At 38.3% G+C, this 20210-nt stretch overlaps 1 pseudogene; it reads right to left on the reverse strand.

Moving 5' to 3' along the window:
* Nucleotides 1–2642: 2642 nt before the first annotated feature.
* On the reverse strand, nucleotides 2643–2743 carry LOC118588100 (annotated as a pseudogene).
* Nucleotides 2744–20210: the final 17467 nt, after the last annotated feature.

A 20210-nucleotide genomic window follows, 5' to 3' on the forward strand; every position in this document is an offset into this window, starting at 1 on the left:
GCATATTTAAGAGAACATTTAGAACTGTATTTCTGGGTCTGGGTGACCTCACTTAGTGTAACATTTTCCAGGTCCTTCTTCTACCTGCAAAATACAATTCTATTGTGAAAATGTACCATATTTTCCTCATCTAGTGATAAGATGATAGACCATCTAGATTTATTTCATTTCTCAGTTATTGCAAATATAGCATCAGTTAGCACTGGTGTACTAGTGTCTTAGCTATGAAGTCATTAGGGTGTATGCCCAGGAGTGGTAAGACTGGGTCATAAGGTAGTATTGGCTTTAGATTTTTGAGAAATCTCTAGGGAGATTTTCAAAGTGGCTTCATTAGTATACATTCCCACCAACAGAGCATAATGTTTCCTCTCCCCGCCACACACACACAAAATTAAGATAATGTTAATTGATACATAAAAATGTAAAAGCGGAGATGTTAAACACATACCAGGTGGTGCTTGTATATATGTATACATTGTGTAATGTTTAAATTTGCTTAAATATAGTATGCACTGTTTAAATCAGGTTAAGCATAGCTCTTCAAGCATTTATACATTTATCATTTCTTGTGATGAAAACTTTCAAAGCCTTTTCTTGCAACTTTTTGAAATCTGTAGTGATTTGTTATCTGTAATCTCTCAATACAATAGCACACAAGAATTCCTTCCTTTTGTCTGACTATAACTAGGAGCATAAACTGTGACCCATTGTACATGCCCTGAAACACTTCCTGGTGCCTGAGAACCTGACTTTCTATGATATCAACTTTTTATTTATTGAAAATAGATTCTTTTCTCATTCAGTATATCTCAATCAGTTTCCCCTGCCTCCACTCTTCCCACACTTCCCACTTCCTTTCTCCTCTGGATCTCCCAGAAGAAAAGAGCAGGCCTCCAAGAGACAAAACCCAAACAGGACAAAACAAAATACAGTAAGACAAGGCAGCCGGGTGGTGGTGGTGGCGCACACCTTTAAACCCAGCACTCCGGAGACAGAGCCTGGCGGATCTCTGTGAGTTCGAGGCCAGCCTGGGCTACCAAGTGAGTTCCAGGAAATCCTGTCTCAAAAATCAAAGAAAAAAAAAAAAAAAGACAAGACAAGGCAAAAGCCCTCATGTCGAAGCTGGGCAACCCAACAGGAAGAAAGGAGTCCCAAGAGCAGACAAAGGCACACCTTCTCCCATTGTTAGGAGTCTCACAAAAACAAGCGAGCAGCCACAACATATATGCTGAGGACCTGGTGCAGACCCATGCAGTTCTCATTCTTGCTGCTTCTGTCTCTAGGAGCCCCTTTGAGCCCTGCTTAGTTGAATCAGTGGGCCTTGTTCTCCTGGTATCCTCCATCCCTCTGACTCTTACAATCTTCCTGCCCTCTCTTCCATGAGATTCACAGAGTTCCCAGGTGAGGGACCTGATGGAGACTTCCTATTTTAACTCTTTCTCCACATAATGTCTGGCTGTAGGTTTCTGCATCTGCTCCCATCTTCTACCAGAGGAAGCCTCTCTGATAACGGCTGGACAAGGTACCCATCTATGAGTATAGCAGAATATCATTAGAAATAATTTCATTGATTTTTTTTAATTAGTCATGTTTGGTTCTGCCCTAGTTCCCTGGACTGTCCAGGCTCCAGTTCCTGCCCATCCAATCAGTGTCCAACATAGGTTCCCTCTTCCGGCATAGGCTGCAAGTTAAACCAGACATTGGTTGACCACTCCCACAAGTTCTGTGCCACCATTGCCCCAGCACACCTTGCCAGCAGGACAGATTGTTGGTCAAAGGTTCCTTGGCTGGCTTGGTGTTTGTGTTTCTCCTTTGGTAGCCTGCAGAGTACCTTCCAGTGCCAAAGAGACTAGGACATAGGGGTGAAGGCTCCATGCAGACACTGCTCGACCTCTTCACACTCAGTGAGTTGAGTGAATGTTGTCCTTTGGCAATGGACCCCACCCTCACCCCGATCCTTGCTGTCAGTTTTTAGAGAGAGACCCTCTGTCCTAGCTTCAGCCTGAGTTCTTAGGAGTCCCCTAAAAATTCAACTGAATGCTGCCCGGTCTCTCCATTGGAAGCCCTGCCTAGCTACAAGATGGCCAACTGAGACTCCATATCCCCCATTACTAGGAGTCCTCACTAGGATTACTCTCATAGATTCCAGGAAGTTTCCACTGCAAAAATATGGAACATTTCACTGTAACATGAATCTTAAAAGGTCTTATTAATAAAAACAAATCCGGTGCCAGGTATTGGGGTGAATGCTGAATGATCAGAGAAACAGAACCAGCCACAGCTAACCTCACCTTGCCAATTCCTCAGCTGATCTTGTTTCCTCAAACTGGAAGTCTCTGTGTCATCATCTGAACTGATGCTCAAAAGCATAAAATCTTAACAGGGTCTAGTTCCTGGTTTTCACACCTTATATACCTTTCTGCTTCATGCCATCACTTCCTGGGATTAAAGGCATGAGTCACCATGCCTGGATGTTTCCAGTGTGGCTTTGAACTCACAGAGATCAGGGTGGATCTCTACCTCCAGAATGCTAGGATTAAAGGTGTGTGTGCCACCATTTTCTGGCCTCTATGTCTGTCTAGCTGCTGTTCTATTCTCTGACCCCAGATAAGTTTGTTAAGGTGCACAATACATTGGGGGACACAATATTATTTCACAAATTTGCATGTCATCCTTGCACAGGGACTGTTCTAATCTTCTCTGTATGATTCCAATTCAGTGTATGTGCTACCAAAGTGAGCACAACTTTTAAATTTTCATGTGAGTGAGATAGTGTAGTACTTTTTGTGTGTGTTTGGATATTTTCATTAACAGAATGGTATTTAGTTTCATCCAAAACATACGGATTCTTCACATAAAGAAGCAGATGGGGACATGTTCTTCCCCGCATGGATGATTGGGAAATGGCATGGTACCTTCTGCAACTTTCTTAATTTCTGTGAATTGAGAACCTTTATCTTTAAGATTAGTTAATGAAATCCACATAGCAGTGATTCTGCCAAGTGAGTAAGAACATGGGTTGAGGGTGCATTACACTGTAAGTATTTTGGGAGATAAAATTATATGTCCATGCCCTGTTCGTTCCTCTTCCACTATTACTTCTGATGATAAGGAAGCAATGGAAAGGAAATGGTAGTAAATACGTTAAAACATGATTCAAGTTTGCGAACCCCTAATGTGGAAAGGGAGAGCCGCTGAGTAACTGCTTTCCATTATTCTGCAGTACTTTTCGATCCTCCCCATTCTCTTTGCCCTGAGCAAGAGGTTCCCAAGAGAAAAATATAATGGGGCACACCATGAATAGATCCATATTAGACCCACTGTTACCTATGAATATTGAGCATGGATCATTATTTTAATGTTCTCTGTACATGAAATAAATGAAATCCCTCATACTTATAAAAAACAGGCTTTATTGTTTGGTTTTAGAAATACCCATGAATATTGCTTTACTCTGGTGACATGGGACATGGCAAGGACTGAGGTGAACTCCTCTGCTGTCATAATCAAGATGCTGCATTGTGAATGAATCAGAAGCTCTTTGTGCAGATCTACTTACTGTAATATACTATGAATGAAGTGGTTTAATTGAAAATTACTAGCAGATACTGCTACCAGACTGTCAATTTTCTATAGCAACAGGGACTTATAGGTCCTGTGTGCAAAATAAAATTTTAATGAAAAGGGCATTTGAAAATTACAATTATGGTATATCATATAATGTATGATTTAATCATTAAATTATTTTTATAGAATAAAGAAAGATAAATACAAGGTCTGGGACTTTAAATGACAACTAAGAAAGCAATTATGCTTGCATTTTACTAATAACATATTGTAAAATAAATAAATATGTCTATTAATATGTTTATAGTGCAAACCATTACAGAACTAAATTATTTATCTGCAAAATAGAGAATAGGGAGATGCTTAGAAATAGGATGTGATTATCCCTGATGTAGATTCTAAGATACTAAGAACATTTGACATTCACAGAAGATCTCAAGATTTTTATTTGATTTTTTTTAGACAAGATCTCACTCCAAGCTGATGTTGAACTTATTATGTAGATCAAAGTAGCTTCAGATATACAGTGATCCTCCTGCCTCATCCTCAGTACTGGGACTATAGGTGTGGACAACAAAGGCTCCAAGAATATTTTTAACTTCTTTTGATACCATGTGGTAGATTCTATGTATTGACCCTTTCCAACTGTTTCTTCTGTACCTAATGCCACCTGTTCTTCTGCTTAGTGGTCTAATGGGTCTGCAAGACAACTTGGCTCTACTGGAATGAAAACTACAGAAGAGTTAAGACTTTTGTACCTTGATGCGGCTCTAGGATTTAAAAGAGTTGCAGGCTGGGTTTTCAATACATGTTCTTACCACATCAGTGGTTCTGTTTCCAAACCAAACACTGGTATGCTGTTCATCCAGAAGATTTATTTCAATGTACTGAGGTTTTATCTGCTACATAAAAATTATTCTAAAGGAAAGCAAGTTAAAGAAGTTAAAAGTAATATTTCTGGACAAGATGTCTCCACCTAGGTTTACTGACAACTTAGTAAATGGCTTTGAGTGGGGAGCATTAGCAAACTAAGGATGGATGTTAACTCATAGTGACTGCTTACAGCACTCACAGTATTTTTTATGTTGCTCTCCATTCCTTTGAGTCTTCCTCCCTGATTTCTGTGGATAAGGAATGTGTTTCTGGATGCTAGTGTTAATGAAAACCCTCTCCCAGGTAAACAAATATGAATGCCAAGGTTCCTTTGAAACAGTGTTTTTTTCCAAAGAGGATAGTCATATTATATTCTAGTATTAGAAAGTCTAGGTGGAGTAAAAAGCAAGATGAACTCTAGTAATAACCTAAGGAAAGTGTTCTTCACTGCAGCCTTAGCTGTGTTCTTGTCCTACTTTTCAGTCCCAGAATCTCTTACTGGATCTAGCTACTTTTAAACTTTATTTGAAATTGTCATTAGTATTTTATTTACTTTTCATATTGCTAACTCTCAATGTTTCCATTAATTTAAGTAGTATTGACTGCCAATCTATTAGGCAATGTGAAAAGTTCAGTATAGATACAAAGAAGCTCTTGTGTTTAGTGTTGAGTGTGAAGAAAGTAGACACATGGCTATAGATTGAAAACTATTAAGAAAACCAATATATCCTCTGTAGTCTGCTGGCAATGGTCGAGAGAAAGCCTGATCTGACCTAGTCTGGTGATCAGATGACCAAACACCCTAACAGTCGTCTTGGAACTCTCATCCAATAACTGATGGAAGTGGATGCAGAGATCCTCAGCCAGGCCCCAGGTGGAGCTCCAGGTGTCCAACTGTCGAGAAAGAGGAGGGTCTGCAAGAGCGTGAATTGTTGCATCCAAGATTGCAAAAAAGCACAGGGACAAATACCCAAACAAATGGAAGCACAGGCTGTCGAGCCCCCAGCTGGATCAGGCCTTCTGGATAAGTGAGACCATTGAATAGCTTGATCTGTTTGGGAGGCACCCAGTCTGTGGGACCAGGATCTGTCCTTAGTGCATGAGCTGGATGTTTGAAACCTTGGGCTTACACAGGGACACATGCTCAGCCTGGAAGGAGGGGACTGGATCTGCCTGTACTGAATCCACCAGGTTTAAATGAATCCCCAGGGGTGCCTTGATCCTGGAGGACATGGGAATGGAGGGGAAGGCCTTGGGGGAAGGTGGGGGTGGGAGCGGGAGTGGGGAGGACAGGGGAACCCATGGCTGATGTATAAAATTTAAAACACATAATAATAAAGAAAAAAAAGAAAACAAAAAGTAAGATGCAACTTTCTGGATAATGATGTTGCAAGATGCTGTGGGTTGCTATACAAAAATCCTAGTTTTCAAGTGTGAGATACCTTAACATGAGTTTTTGGTATATGGCACACTTAAGATCCCCTAAACAATACAAACTCTTGCCATTCCATTTGGTTTTCCATAAGAACTGGACAATAAAACACTATTACTAAAGACACTACTTGTATTGGTTGCAAGATACAGAGAGCAGTCGATCTTTAACTGAGTTGGAAGCTTCCTCCCTGTAGGCCAGGCTTTCATAGTACCAGAAGATGCTATGAAAGTCATTGGGAGAAAAAAGGCATACACAGTCTCACCCATCTGTGAATCCTATGAACTATAATACCAATCCACTACAAAATGTGCTCCTGCTTGTGCAATGGGGACATTGCTATTATGAGGGTAACCAAGTGCTCTCTGGTTATATTTGAGGTCCATTTCACAGGATCTACCATAGCTGGCACTGTAAACTCAACCAAATACATATGGTTGTAGAAATCCCTGGAGGGGTGCTTATTTCTGTTGTTTAGCTAAATTGACATACAGTCAAATTGCCTTTTAAGCATCTGTGTTTATACCCATCGCCAAATGCTACACTGAGACTGAATCAGAGAATCTTCTCTGAAAAGTGAGCATAGGTTAATATTAAGTCTCATGGTTTTTCAATTTGATGAAAATAAATGATGATTGGATGCCTATCCCTAGAAAGGACATTTATATGCCCCCTCTAAAGCTCAGAGAACATTATAGAAAAGGATATAAAAAGAATTAAAAGCTAGAAGTCAGAGGGGCTTCAAATTTTCATCTTCTGCATATGATACAGTCACTGCAATCACAGCAGTTTGTGTTATCTGCACTGAGTCCACAAAGAGTTTGTCAATCGTCTGTCACAGATGAGGGAGGAGATCATGGGGCCCTACCCTTCCCTATTGGAACTGCTGGTTACCAATAGATTCTAGATGAGGGCCAGTCTGTATCCTGGTAGATTCTGGAAAAGTAGTCAGTGTCCTGATAGATTCTGGGAGGATATAGTCAATGTTGTTAGTTGCATAACCGCTGGTGAACCTATCATGAAAACATGTGATAATTCCAAACTCATAATCACATAAATAATCCTAGTTAAATCTAGCATGTCACAAGACAGAACAAAAAGACATAATCTTGAGACAGAGATTTGAAGGGAAGAGTGGAAGATGTTTGGGTTGGGAGGAGGACAAAAAAAGAGTAAGGTATGAGAGTGATAAGAATTCATTATGTACCTACATGAAATTGTCATTGAACAAGTTTAATTAATAAAAGCATCATAAAAACAGAAGAGAATTTATTTCTTAAAAGATAGAAAATGTCACTCTCACCTTGATTGTAATTCCTATACTGCAGTGTATTCTGCATACAATTCAATTGTCACAGAAACCATTGTGGAAAGTTAATAATTACAAAATGGTTTTAAAGAAATTTCTAAGACTCACTACAGTTATTGCTGTCAACATTCATTTTTAAAAGATACAGTGATCTGTATGTAAAGAAGCCTGCCTCTCAGCAAAAACATGTAACTGAGCAACAATTTTCTCTTATGGATTGGATATTAATTCTAATTAAATTTCTCACATACTATGCAGGATTTTAAATATTTTAAATATTTATCTTCTATATGTGTTCTAAATAAGTGTTTACAATGACTATAACAATCTGTTGATGTGCATCATCTAAATTTAAGTAAGACACTAAAATTTGCAGTAGGATCAATGATAAAATTCCTAGGCTATTTCAAATTTGAAAGACTGCCTTATTTTCAACTTCATATCAAATCTATGTAAAGACCTAAAGCAAATCACTACTTTAACGTTAGAACTATTGGAAATAAGTGACACATATGTCTGCTTAGGCTTCCATAACAAAACACTACAGGCTGGGTAGATTACATAACAGAGATGTATCAGACTACCATCTTGGATGCCAGAAATTACAATTTAAGATAAGGAGTTTCTTTCTGGCTAGCAGAAGGACACCTAAGTATAGTCCTCTTGTGGCCTTTTCTCATAGTATGGAGAGAAGGATGGAGAATCCTTCCCTTATTAAGATACCCATTCTATAAAGGATCATTGAATGGCTTCCTACAGACCCTATTACTAAATACATTTAAGGCATCAGCAAATGACCTTCAGCAGAAATAAATGTTCCATCCATAGCAAGTCAATAGGTACTATTCCTTCAATCTAACTACTATTTCATGGCAGGAAATAAAAGACCTTACTTAATGAAAACTATTTTTACTATCTCAGCTAAGTTAATAAACTTCAATACACATAGCTTTTCATTAACTTTGTAAAATAAAGACTCAATATGCAATTGATAATAAAATCTATCAAGCAGTTGATATGCATGAAAAGTTCCTTGCTTTACATAAAGTAAGGTGATTAGTTTTGAGTGATGGGAGTTTAGTACCAAGCATCTGTTAAAATAATTAGTAACAAATAAAAATTCACACTCCATTTGTATGGATTATTCTCTAAAGAGTAATATTTTTTCTAAAATGTTATATAATAATTATCCTAAAAATATAGATTGACAGAGAAATATTACATAAAACCTTAATATTTCAAAGTATCAAAAACATCTGAATGCAAAAAATCTGAAAACTTGTAGTATTTGGTTCTTTTAACAATTGATAAATTTATTATAGAAACATCTCATGAAACCAAGAAAATTAGCAGTACTTTTTAGGTAAGTAATCAAAGAAAACAGAAAAAATAAATATGAAAGAACTCAATATCATAAGTAATTTCTTAAAGATTCATTGGGCACTGAGATGCCACCATCTTTTCTAAACAAGTTAATTTTTTAAAAAGAAAGGCTGTTCTGAAGAGATTTAGAAAATATGTAGACTGTCAGCATTTCAACACTAAGGATGAGGGGCTCATAAGCCCTCAGCACTAATTAAGAATTTATTGATGAATGATTATTTCTAGTAAAGGAGAGTTAGTTTTCTTTAAGGGTTTGGCCACTGGTAAGTCAAACTCACTCCATTTGATATCACTATACCCATGGTATATGGAGAACATAAACTGGAATGCCTGGATTATAAAAATAAAATAAAAAGAATGCTGTGGGATGTCGTTCTGTATGTTGTGAATATGTGTTGCTCTGATTGGTTGATAAATAAAACACTGACTGGCCAGTAGCCAAGCAGGAAGTATAGTTGGGGTGAGCAGATGAGGAGAATTCTGAGAAGAGGAAGGTTGAGTCAGGAGTCACCAGCCAGACACACAGGAACCAAGATGTGAAGGCAGAACTGAGAAAAGGTACCAAGCCACAAGGCTAAACATAGATAAGAATTATGTTAATTATGGGTTAATTTAAGTATAAGAGCTAGTAATAAGCTGAGCTAATGGCCAAGCAGTTATAATTAATATAAGCTTCTGAGTGATTATTTAATAATTGGGTCATGGGACAGTGGGGACCCAAGAAACATCTGGCTACAAAAGAAGACACAAAGGTGAGAGAGAATCTTTATGTGTCTGAGGGGGATCTGGGAAGAATAAAGAAGATGAATAGACAATGAATATGATTAAACTACATAGTATGCATGTATGAAATTCTTAAAGAGTTAATAAAAATATTATTGAAAAAGTTCTTCTGGATATATTTCCAATTAAGTAAGTTATTACTAATAATATTTTGATATTATTAATTAATTTATTGTTAATATTACTTGTAAGAGTTTACTGTGCTATGTTGGTTTTGCTTACAGATTTGTATCTTAGTGACCTAACTAAACTAATTTGGAACAAATATTTATTTTATTATGTAGGTTCATGTTTTTAGAGATTATACATGGTCTTAGAGCCAAATTATTGAAGATTATGGGCTATTAAAATTTAGATCTTAGAAAAGATGACTGAGGCCAGGCAGTGGTGCACGCCTTTAATCATAGCACTCGGGAGGCAGAGGCAGGCGGATCTCTGTGAGTTCGAGGTCAGCCTGGACTTCAAAGTAGGTTCCAGGAAAGGGACAAAGCAACACAGAGAAACCCTGTCTCAGACAAAAAAAAAAAAAAAAAGACTGAAACAAATCAAAAATCAAATGAACTATCTACAAAGCATGGAATAGTCAACATTGCAAATACATGTGTTTTCTGCTTTTGACAAGGTTGACTAAAAAATCCAGTGTAACTCAGTAGGGGATATTTGCATCTAAAACAAGTGTAATTGGATCCCATTAGGCCATATATGTACACTGAAATTGCAAGTGTTATACACAACACAATAAACCCTTATTATAAGAAAAAGAGTCAATAGTTATATATTTCCAATTTAAGAGTCAGAATTATTGTTTTGGCTCCAAAGTTACTGTTACCTAGAAGGAAAGAAAAAGCTAGAACTTTTTTGTAGGACATTGCAATTTGAATAATAGATATAAGTGCCACCAAGCCAGTGCCTACATAGAGCCTTTACCCCTACATTCTAGCATGTTTGGTACAGGAAGGTACTCTGTACTCTACCAAAAGAGAAACATTAACACCAAGCCAGTCACAACAATTTGATCTACAAATGTCTGTAGCTGAGGTTTTCTTCAGTCTTGCCCAGCCCCACAGACCCTGCAGCCACTTATAAAATAATCACTCAGAAGTTTATATTAATTAAAACTGCTCGGCCATTAGCTCAGGCCTACCACTGACTATCATCTCTTACATTTAAACTAACCCATTTCTGTTAACCTATATGTTGTCACATTTTCTGTGGCTTTACCTGTGTGCCATTACATGCTGCTCCATGGACAGCAGGTTGGTGTCTCCTGACTCAGCCTACCAGCCTTCCCACAACTCTCCCTGTTTGCTTTCCCACCTATACTTCCTGCCTGGCTACTGGCCAATCAGAGCAACACATTCACAGCATACAGAGCGATATCCACAGCAGATATCCTACCTATAAGATATGCTAGGACAATATGGGACAAAGCTTGTGGGGGGTCACCAAACAATATCTGATTTGACTTAAGGCCCACTTAATGAGATGGAACCCATTAGTGACACTCCTTGGGTGACCAAGAACTAGAAACTAGATAGAACAGGGACCTAGGGGAAAACTGAATACTACTTGAATGCTACTGCTCTAAAGTTTAAAAAGTAGCAATAAAGTGACTCCTAATGGCATTCTGCTACACCCATTGATGAGTGCCTTCATCAGTCATCTTCAGACAAGCTTCCACCTGCAGCAGATGGGAACAGACACACAGACCCACATTAAGCATTATGTAGAGAGTGAGAGGCCTTGGTGTCCTTAGTCCTGGAGAGAATGTCTCCATCAAATTCCTCCCCTCGGGGGTTAGGAAACCCTATGGAAGAGGGGCAGAAAGAATGTAAAAATGGAAGGGATTGAAGGACACCAACAAAACAAGGCCTTCTAAGTCAAAAGCAATGATGCACATAGGAACTGAGGCAGCATGCACAGGGCCTGCATGTGTCTGTACCAGATGGGCTCCTAGAGCTGAAAGGAGAAATGGACACAGTACCTATCCCTAACCCAGAAGCTATCTCCAATTGATAACCACGTGTCAATGGAAATTTAATTTCCTCCAAGGGAGTCTCACTGGGGAAACAGGCAATTCTTAAGGTTTGGCTGCATGGCCAGCAGTAGATGGCCAACAGAAAATTAACTCAATGGCATCTTTAAAGATTCCTTGTCTCATAATGTAGTTTCAGGGTCTTTTCCTTTAAAAAAAAATGTTATTTTTAATTTATGTTTTTTCTTCTTTTATGTTAGCCTACAGGTCCTCTATGTGTATAATATGGCTTCCAACTTACTGTTTTTATGGGATTCCCGAGTGTGCAGATGAGTGGGTTTCTGTATCTATATTGGTTTTTGTGCCTTTTCTTGGGCTCTTTTCCTTCTGTTTGTTTTTCTGCTTCCTATTCTAACATGTGAGGGTTTTTTCATCATATTATATTATTATCCCTTAGAAGCCTATTTATTTCTGAATGAAAAGAAAGGGGTTGGATCTGGATGGAAGGGAAGGTTGCGAGGAACTGGGAGGAGGAGATGGAGGGGAAAGAATAATCAGGATATATTATGTAAGAAAATACTATTTTTCAATACAAGGAAAAAGGCATTATAAGAAAATTTTTTCAACTACGTCTACAAAACCCAGTGTACACTTTATACTTAGATACATGTGAATTTCTCGGCAATATTTTAAATATACAGCAGTTACAGACTGTATCACTAATCCTTCACAATAACTTAGGAGTTGAGAAGGGTATATTAGCTGAGCTGACAAAAACACTTTTTATAGTGATATTTTATTTGTATTGAAATGTGATTTTATTTGTATGTTAATAAAGTTGCCTTGAGGTCAGAGCAAGCCAGAGCAGAAGCTGGGCGGTAGTGGTGCATGCCTTTAATCCCAGCACTTGGGAGGCAGAGCTAGGTAGATCTGTGTGTTCAAGGACACAGCCAGCATGGCAGACATATGCCTTTAACCTCAATACCAACCCTAGAAGACCTGGAGGTCTGTACAAACAGGCAGTGACGAGGAGGTCATGTGGCTGGGTTTACAACCAATGAGAAAACAGAACAGAAAATCTATAAAAAAGATAGCACACACAGAGGTAGCTCTCTTGCAGAGAAGAAGAACAGCAGAAGCAGTGAAGGGTAAGGTTTTCTGATCTTGCTCTGACCTCGTGGTTTTTAACTCTGCAGTTGGTTCTGTGTTTCTTATTTAACAAGCCAGTTACATCTACAATTGGCACCCAACGTAGCAAGAATTCACTAAAAACCGCTTGCCTTGGCAGTGGGTCCGGCTTCCTGCCTAGGCAGGCCCGGCTCCCTAGCTCCAGAGCTCCGGCCTAGCCCCGACCTAGTTCAGCTTAGGACTCAGGCCCAACCTACCTTAGCTACAAGTGGTTACCACCGCAGCTGGAGTTACTTGCTTAAAAAGCCGGTGCTATGAACATCTCAGGCCTGCGGGAGCTACCGCTAATTGCAGTAGCTACACGCAACTGCAGATAGGCTGCTTTTGGCTGAAACGCCAGCGCACGTGGTCGGTCAGAGCTTAAGGAAGCCAGAGCCCAGGCTCGACTTGGCTCAGACGGGAACATTGAAGCGGCTGGATTCAAGATTTTAGCCAGAACTTGGCTACGCTTTCTTGCTCTCGCTCGCACTCTCTCGCTCTCTCTCGCTCTCGCTCTCGATTTCCACCTCGGACGCTAGGTAGCTGTTTGGAAATTCCCTCGGATTTCTACTGTTCTACGCAGAATTGGTAAGTCATTTATATCAGATATTTTAAAGGAAACTATTTAAAAGAGATTTTTTTCCACATTAAAAAAAAAGGGTTTTATGTGTACATTGGAAGAAAATTGGGTTTTGTTTGAAATTTTAGGCAGTATGATAATGGAACAACTATATGAGAAGATTAATGTTGATCGAATTATGTACATTATTATTATTCTTATCCTTATTTTACAATTTTAAAAGACAGTCAATTTAAGTGCCAAGATAAAAATTTCAGAAAAACCTATTAAACCTGTTAAAATGAATTATAGAGAAATTCAGATTCAGACAGAAGAAATTAACAGTGAAGTTGTTTCAGGATTGGATTATAAGGTTACAGAAAGAAAGCCTGTTTTCACACAATCACCCTTAATTTATCCGGTAACCATACAACAGCAACCTGGTAAAGTGACTACACAAAATATTTGGACTCCAGTTGAAATGTTAGAGTTACAAAGGTTTAAGGAAGCAATAGTATCTTATGGCATGCATTCTCCATATGTAAAGCAAATGTTAAACTCCTGGTCAACTTATAATAGGATTATACCACACGACTGGTAGGAGCTGGTGGTTCTGGAACCTGGACAGCAGCTCCAGTGGCAAATGTGGTTCAAAGAGGAAACTAAAAACATAGCAAAACAATGTAGGGATAGAGGTATACAGATCTTCCAGGATCAGCTTGTTGGAGAAGGCCAATATGCTGCAGTACAAACACAATGTTTATATGATATCCAAACTACAGTTCTATGTCGAATGGCAGCCTTGAATGCATGGGACAGAGTTGAGGAACCAGGGAAGAAAACTGAGTCATTTATAAAGGTTATACAGGGCCCAAAAGAATCTTTCACAGATTTCTTACAAAGACTGACTTCAGCAGTAAAGAGAATGGTCCCAAATTCAGAAGCTAGCCAGATAATAATTGAATCTTTGGCTTTTGAGAATGCAAATGAAGCATGCAAGAGAATAATCAGGCCGTTAAAGGCGAGATCTGCACCCTTGGAAGATTGGATTAGAGACACGGTTAATGTTGAGGCTCATGATCATGATAATATGTGGGTAGGAGAAGCAATTTCAAGAGGTTTGAGTAATGTCAGATGTTTTGGATGTGGAAAACAAGGACATTTGAAAAGGGACTGTAAACAGGGCACTTCTAGAAACAATGTTTCTTCAAGGAACAATGGCAACAGAATGCCCCTTCCTTCTGTAGTATGTAGAAGGTGTGGTAAGGGAAGACACTGGACCAATGAATGTAGATCAACAAGGGACAGACAAGGTAATACTTTGCCTCAGTCTTTGGGAAACCCCCAGAGGGGCCTCAGGCAGGCCTCTACAGTGAATCCAGTTCAGACCTTTCCTGCAATTGTAGAGGAGACCCCTACTCAGAGCAGTTAAATAACCAAATGCCTATTGGAATAAACCAGGCTACTCAGAGTAATGGAACAACTGAGACAGAGAGAACAGAAAATTCAGGAGAAACCATAAAGAAAAATTTTTGGCAAACTTCTATAAATGAACAAAAACCAAAATTAACAATAAAAATAAATGGTGTTTTGTTGTCTGGTCTGGTAGACACAGGTGCTGATGTGACCATAATTGCACCAGAATTTTGGCATCCATCTTGGCCTCTTCAGGAGGTAAATGTTCAACTGTTAGGAATTGGAACATTATCTCAAGTGAAACAGAGTGCAAGATGGCTCGAATGTTTAGGCCCAGAAGGACAGAGAGGCAGATTAAAACCATATGTGGCTAACATAGCTATGAACCTGTGGGGTCGAGACCTTTTACAACAATGGAATACTCAGATTAACATCCCTCCAATCTCAGAAATAAATCATAAACTAGCACGTGTTTCTGAGAGAAATATGAGAAGGTATTATTCTAATGAGTGGTCACCAACCATCCATATTATACAAGAACAGGGCACAAAAGCTGATGATCTTCCGAAGACACCAACAGCTCTACCTTTAGAATGGTTAACAGACAAGCCTATATGGGTTCATCAATGGCCTTTAACAACAGAGAAACTCCAGGCTTTAGAAGAGCTGGTAGAAGAACAGTTAAATGCTCACCATATTGAAGAATCTACTAGCCCATGGAATTCTCCTGTATTTGTTATTAAAAAGAAATCTGGTAAATGGAGAATGGTAACAGACCTTAGAGCAATTAACAAAGTAATTCAGCCAATGGGCTCTCTACAATCTGGAATTCCTTTGCCTACTCTGTTACCTAAAGGATGGCCTCTCATAGTTATCAATTTAAAAGACTGTTTCTTTTCAATACCCCTACAAGAAAAAGACAGAGAAACATTTGCTTTCACGGTGCCTACTTACAATAATTCTCAACCGGTTAGATTTCAATAGAGAGTTCTCCCACAGGGAATGTTGAATAGCCCAACCCTGTGCCAATATTTGTACAACAGCCCTTGGAAGTGATATGTAAAAAATTTCCTAAATCTATAATTTATCATTATATGGATGATATTTTACTAGCTGACTCAAATGCAGATACTTTAGAAAAAATGTTTGAAGAAGTAAAGAAAATATTGCCTTGCTGGGGATTACAAATTGCTCCTGAAAAGATACAAAGAGGAGATTCTATTAATTATTTAGGATATAAAATAGAGCTACAAAAAATTAGACCTCAAAAAGTGCAAATTAGGAGAGATGACTTTCAAAGATTATTTGGGGACATTTCTCATCTATGAACTATTGTTGGGGTAAAAAATGATGAACTGAATAATTTGTTCAAAACCTTAGAAGATGACAAGGACTTAAATAGTCCAAGAGAATTATCTTCTGAAGCTGAGAAAGAATTGGCCTTGGTAGAAAAAAAAGTACATGAATGATATGTGGATCGTATTGATCCAAAGCTGTATTGCATTTTGGTTATTTTACCTTCTAGGCATTCTTCTACAGGAATATTAATGCAGAGAGAAGATATTATATTGGAATGGATATTTTTACCAAATAAACCAAATAAAAAATTAAAAACTTATGTGGAAAAAAAATCTCTGACTTAATTTTGAAAGGAAAATTGAGAATCATCAATTAGCAAGAATAGACCCAGCAGAAATTGTTGTACCTTTAACTAAAGAGGACATTGAAAAATTATGGACAGAAAGTGAACGTTGGCAAAGAGCTTGCAGTAATTTTCTGGGAGAAATTAACAGCAAATATCCTAAAAGCAATAGAACTGATCTTATAAAGAGAGCTGATTGGATCTTGCCTCGAATTGTACATGAAAAACCCATATCTGGAGTTCGGACATTTTATACAGATGCCAACAAACAAGGAAAGGCAGGTTACAAATCAGAAAATTTAAGTAAAGTGGTTCAAAGTCCTTATAATTCAGTTCAAAAATCAGAATTGTTTGCTATTCTGTTAATGGATTTTCCAGAACCTCTCAACATAGTTACTGACTCTCAGTATGCTGAAAGAGTGGTATTACACATTGAGACTGCAGAATTTATCCCTGATGCTTCAGAATTAACTTCACTATTTATTCAATTACAAGATACAATCAGGGAAAGGAGTCATCCTTTATATATAACTCACATCTGATCCCATACTGGTCTGCCAGGCCCTCTAGCACAAGGTAATGATGAGATAAATTATTGATAGGAAATGTGCTGGAGACCTCAGAATTTCATAAGAAACATCATGTGTAGTGGATAGCCACCCAGCATTGGCCTGGAAGTTCCAACCCCCATTGAGGCTTTGGTAATGGTCACGCCCACAAGGCAGGGCAGAGGAGGAAGCAGAAGACCCAAGATAGAGAGGAGGTCTCTTTCTCTTGGTTCTGGGACGCTGGATGCTGGATGTAGACTGAGCAGAGTTCTCCAGAGAACACCGCCAGACTGCGCCATACCTTTGCCAGATCCTACAACCTACCCCTTCATTTGTAAGTTACCCCACAAAATAAACCTCCCTTTTAACTACGTGGAGTGGCCTTAATAATTTCACCAATATCTGGCGCTCACTTGGGGCAAATTCCAAAGGCTTAGATGGCTCCCACCCTCAGCCTCCTCCCTGGCGGGTACCTAAACCCACCTGCAAAGTTCCATTTAACCAGGGGACACCTACATGGTTCCATTCCCGAAAAAGGGAACAGCTAGTCCAGTCTCAGTTCCCTAGCTTAGCCCCTAGAGGAGCGAAAACCGCTGTGAGTGAGGCTTTCCCACTCCTCCCTGAGTGCCGGCTTCCCGCCATCTTGGCTCCTGCCTTCAGCTGCCTCCAGCCAAGGTCGCCAGCAGGCCTTGCTTTGGAGCTATACCAACGCCTCCTGCTGGCTGAAAAGTGCTACTGCACCCCAAAAAGCCATGGAAAGGTAAGCTTATTTCAAGTAAAAGTACTTGATAATTTTACACCTTAAAACTGACTAACAAATTTTGAGTAATTCTTGTAATATGGCTGACAACATTACCTCACAAGAATTTAAAAACCTTTTTGCCTGTATGATGAATGACATTTTCCTGGAAATATACGACCTCCCTAAGACATATCTGGCCTGTACCATTTTGACATTCATTGTAATAATTCACACAGTGTTCAAACACTGGTTTAATAATAAGAACAAAGATGAATCATTATTGGGACTGATACAGGCTTTAAACGTTAGCAATGAAGGCTTACAGAAAAAGATTCTTTCTATGGAATCTGCTGACCAGGACTTACATAAAAAGATTCTTTCTCTGGAATCTGCTAACCAGAATTTACAAAACAAGCTTGTACCCAAAATTGCTTTTATTGATAGTAAATATGAGTATTTAATGGATAGAACACTAACTCTCCAGAGTGAAGTTGTAGCTACTCAGACACTATATAAGGAAGAAAAATTATCATTACTTGATAAGATAAGGTCCATGGAATCATGTGTTTCAGAAGAACATAAAAACTTCCATTATTCCATGAAAAATCTTGAATCCCTTACAAGAGAGGAAGTTTACTCCCTGGAACAGACCCTAGGTGCTCGTTTACAAGCCCTGGAGGAAACTCTCAATAAACATGACAAGGGACCTAATAAGCAGAAGGGCAAGACCATACAGGTTGTAACATCTCCAAATGGCTCTCATACAATGGCTTATCCTGTTATCATCCATGAGAAGCCAGCAGATGACACATATCCCGAGCCATATACGACATATACATTACAACCAATTTCAACAAAGGACTTTAAAAATATAAAGGAAGCAGTAGTTACATATGTAAAACAGATGTTAAATTCATGGTCTACCTCACAAAGAATCATTCCAGATGACTGGCATCAGTTAATTTCAGCTGTTCTAGAATATAGCCAGCAGTTACAGTGGAAAAGCTGGTTGAGAGAGGAGGGAAGAAATTTAGAACAACAAGGTAAACTCAGAGGTTTTGAGATCTCCCAAGATCAAATACTTGGTGAAGGATGTTTCACTGACAGGAATGTACAAGCCATTTATGATGAGCATACAATATCCCTATGCCATACGCCATGACTTCTTTAAATCCAAACCTTCCATTCTGATAAAAAATAAGTTTTTTTTCCAATAGCAATCTCTGAAGTCTCCAGAAGGAAGATGGGGCCCCAACAACAACAACTCTACCCGATCCAGAATGATGCCATGGTAATCATCATCATACTACACTTCTTGCCAGAATTTCAGACAATCTTACACATTACTCTGAGAGTTGCTGCAGAATCTACAATTAGTCTAACTGAGATTTAACTATCTGAGCTTTCTCACAATACCCAACAGAGATACCATCGCCCCTAAACAGCAGGAAGCAATTCTAAGAAAATGACACCCCTTATCCCTAAGGTTTCATATTTCTCAGGGTTATGGATAATGGTTCTAGGGTTTGGGGTGGAAGAAACTGTTAAACTCACTGCTCTCCTTAAGGAAAGAAAATATGTCTCAAAAAAAAAAGGGAAAAGAAGAAATGGAATTGATAGATATAAGATATTATGGTAGACTATCATATACATTAGTAAACAAATTTAATAAAATAGTAGCCTTAGATAATTTGCACTGTTATGAATTCTTATATGTTGATACAAATATAAATTTTTTATATTCCTATCTAAGATAATTTGTATATTGATACAAATACAGAACTGTGTTTGTTATATTGTACACATATTTTTACTCTTATTTGAAATATTTGTATATTGATACAAATGTAAATATATCTGTCATACTGTATGTATGTTATACTTCTGTTTAAGATATTCTGTATACTGATATATATTTAGGATTATTATCATATTGCATATTGCACTATACATTCCTACCTCTGTTAAAGATATTTTGTGTATTGTCACAATTTAAAGTCATTGTCCTTTTACTGTACATTTGCTTACAGACTGTTTGCCTTATTTATAGGAAGCCTTAGTCCTTAGGTTGTTTAGGTAGATAAGATTTATAGAGTTATTGTCACCTATGCTTGTCATCTCTATAATTATGTTAGGTTATCCAGATTTATAAATACATAGGTCAGATGGACAGGTAATCTTCAAACACTTCATGGACCTAAAGAATATGGCATTTAAATAACTTAGAATTCTGTTGACGTGAGACACAATTGCTCCTGGCAGCACCAATTTGATCCCGAGAGAATGTTCTAAGACATTTCCATTTGGAAGTTTGTCTTCTTGGCACAAAATGGCCTACTGGGCAAAGAACTGCCCTTGCCTCAACTGCTGACAGTGCAAATGCTATCCTTTCTGAACATGTGGGACACAAGGAAAGCGACCACTATACTTTGCCAAGACAAGGTAAGATGGTCTTTCAGAATTCCTGTTTCTGAAAATGGTCTGACAGATACTCTAGGCCTGTAGCCAATTTGAATGCACCAATGATGCTGAGAAACATTAAGTGACTACCAGCTGTCTCTGTCTACTCTTGCAAGACTCCCGAAATTTGCTTGCGTCCTTCTCCCATTTCTCAGGTATTATTATATTCCTTCTCGGGTCTTTGATGAGGTTGAAGATTAGCAATTATAGTTACAACTTAGTATATAAACAAATATAATATCTTAGATAGAATATATTAAGTATTAGACTCAGGGTCTTTAGGATAGAACACCTTTTGGAATGATCTTTGTAACATGCCACCTACCCATGCTCTAGACTTCCCTGGATTTCACT

The sequence above is a fragment of the Onychomys torridus genome, chromosome 7 (assembly GCF_903995425.1).
Source record: "Onychomys torridus chromosome 7, mOncTor1.1, whole genome shotgun sequence".
Classification (NCBI taxonomy): domain Eukaryota; kingdom Metazoa; phylum Chordata; class Mammalia; order Rodentia; family Cricetidae; genus Onychomys; species Onychomys torridus.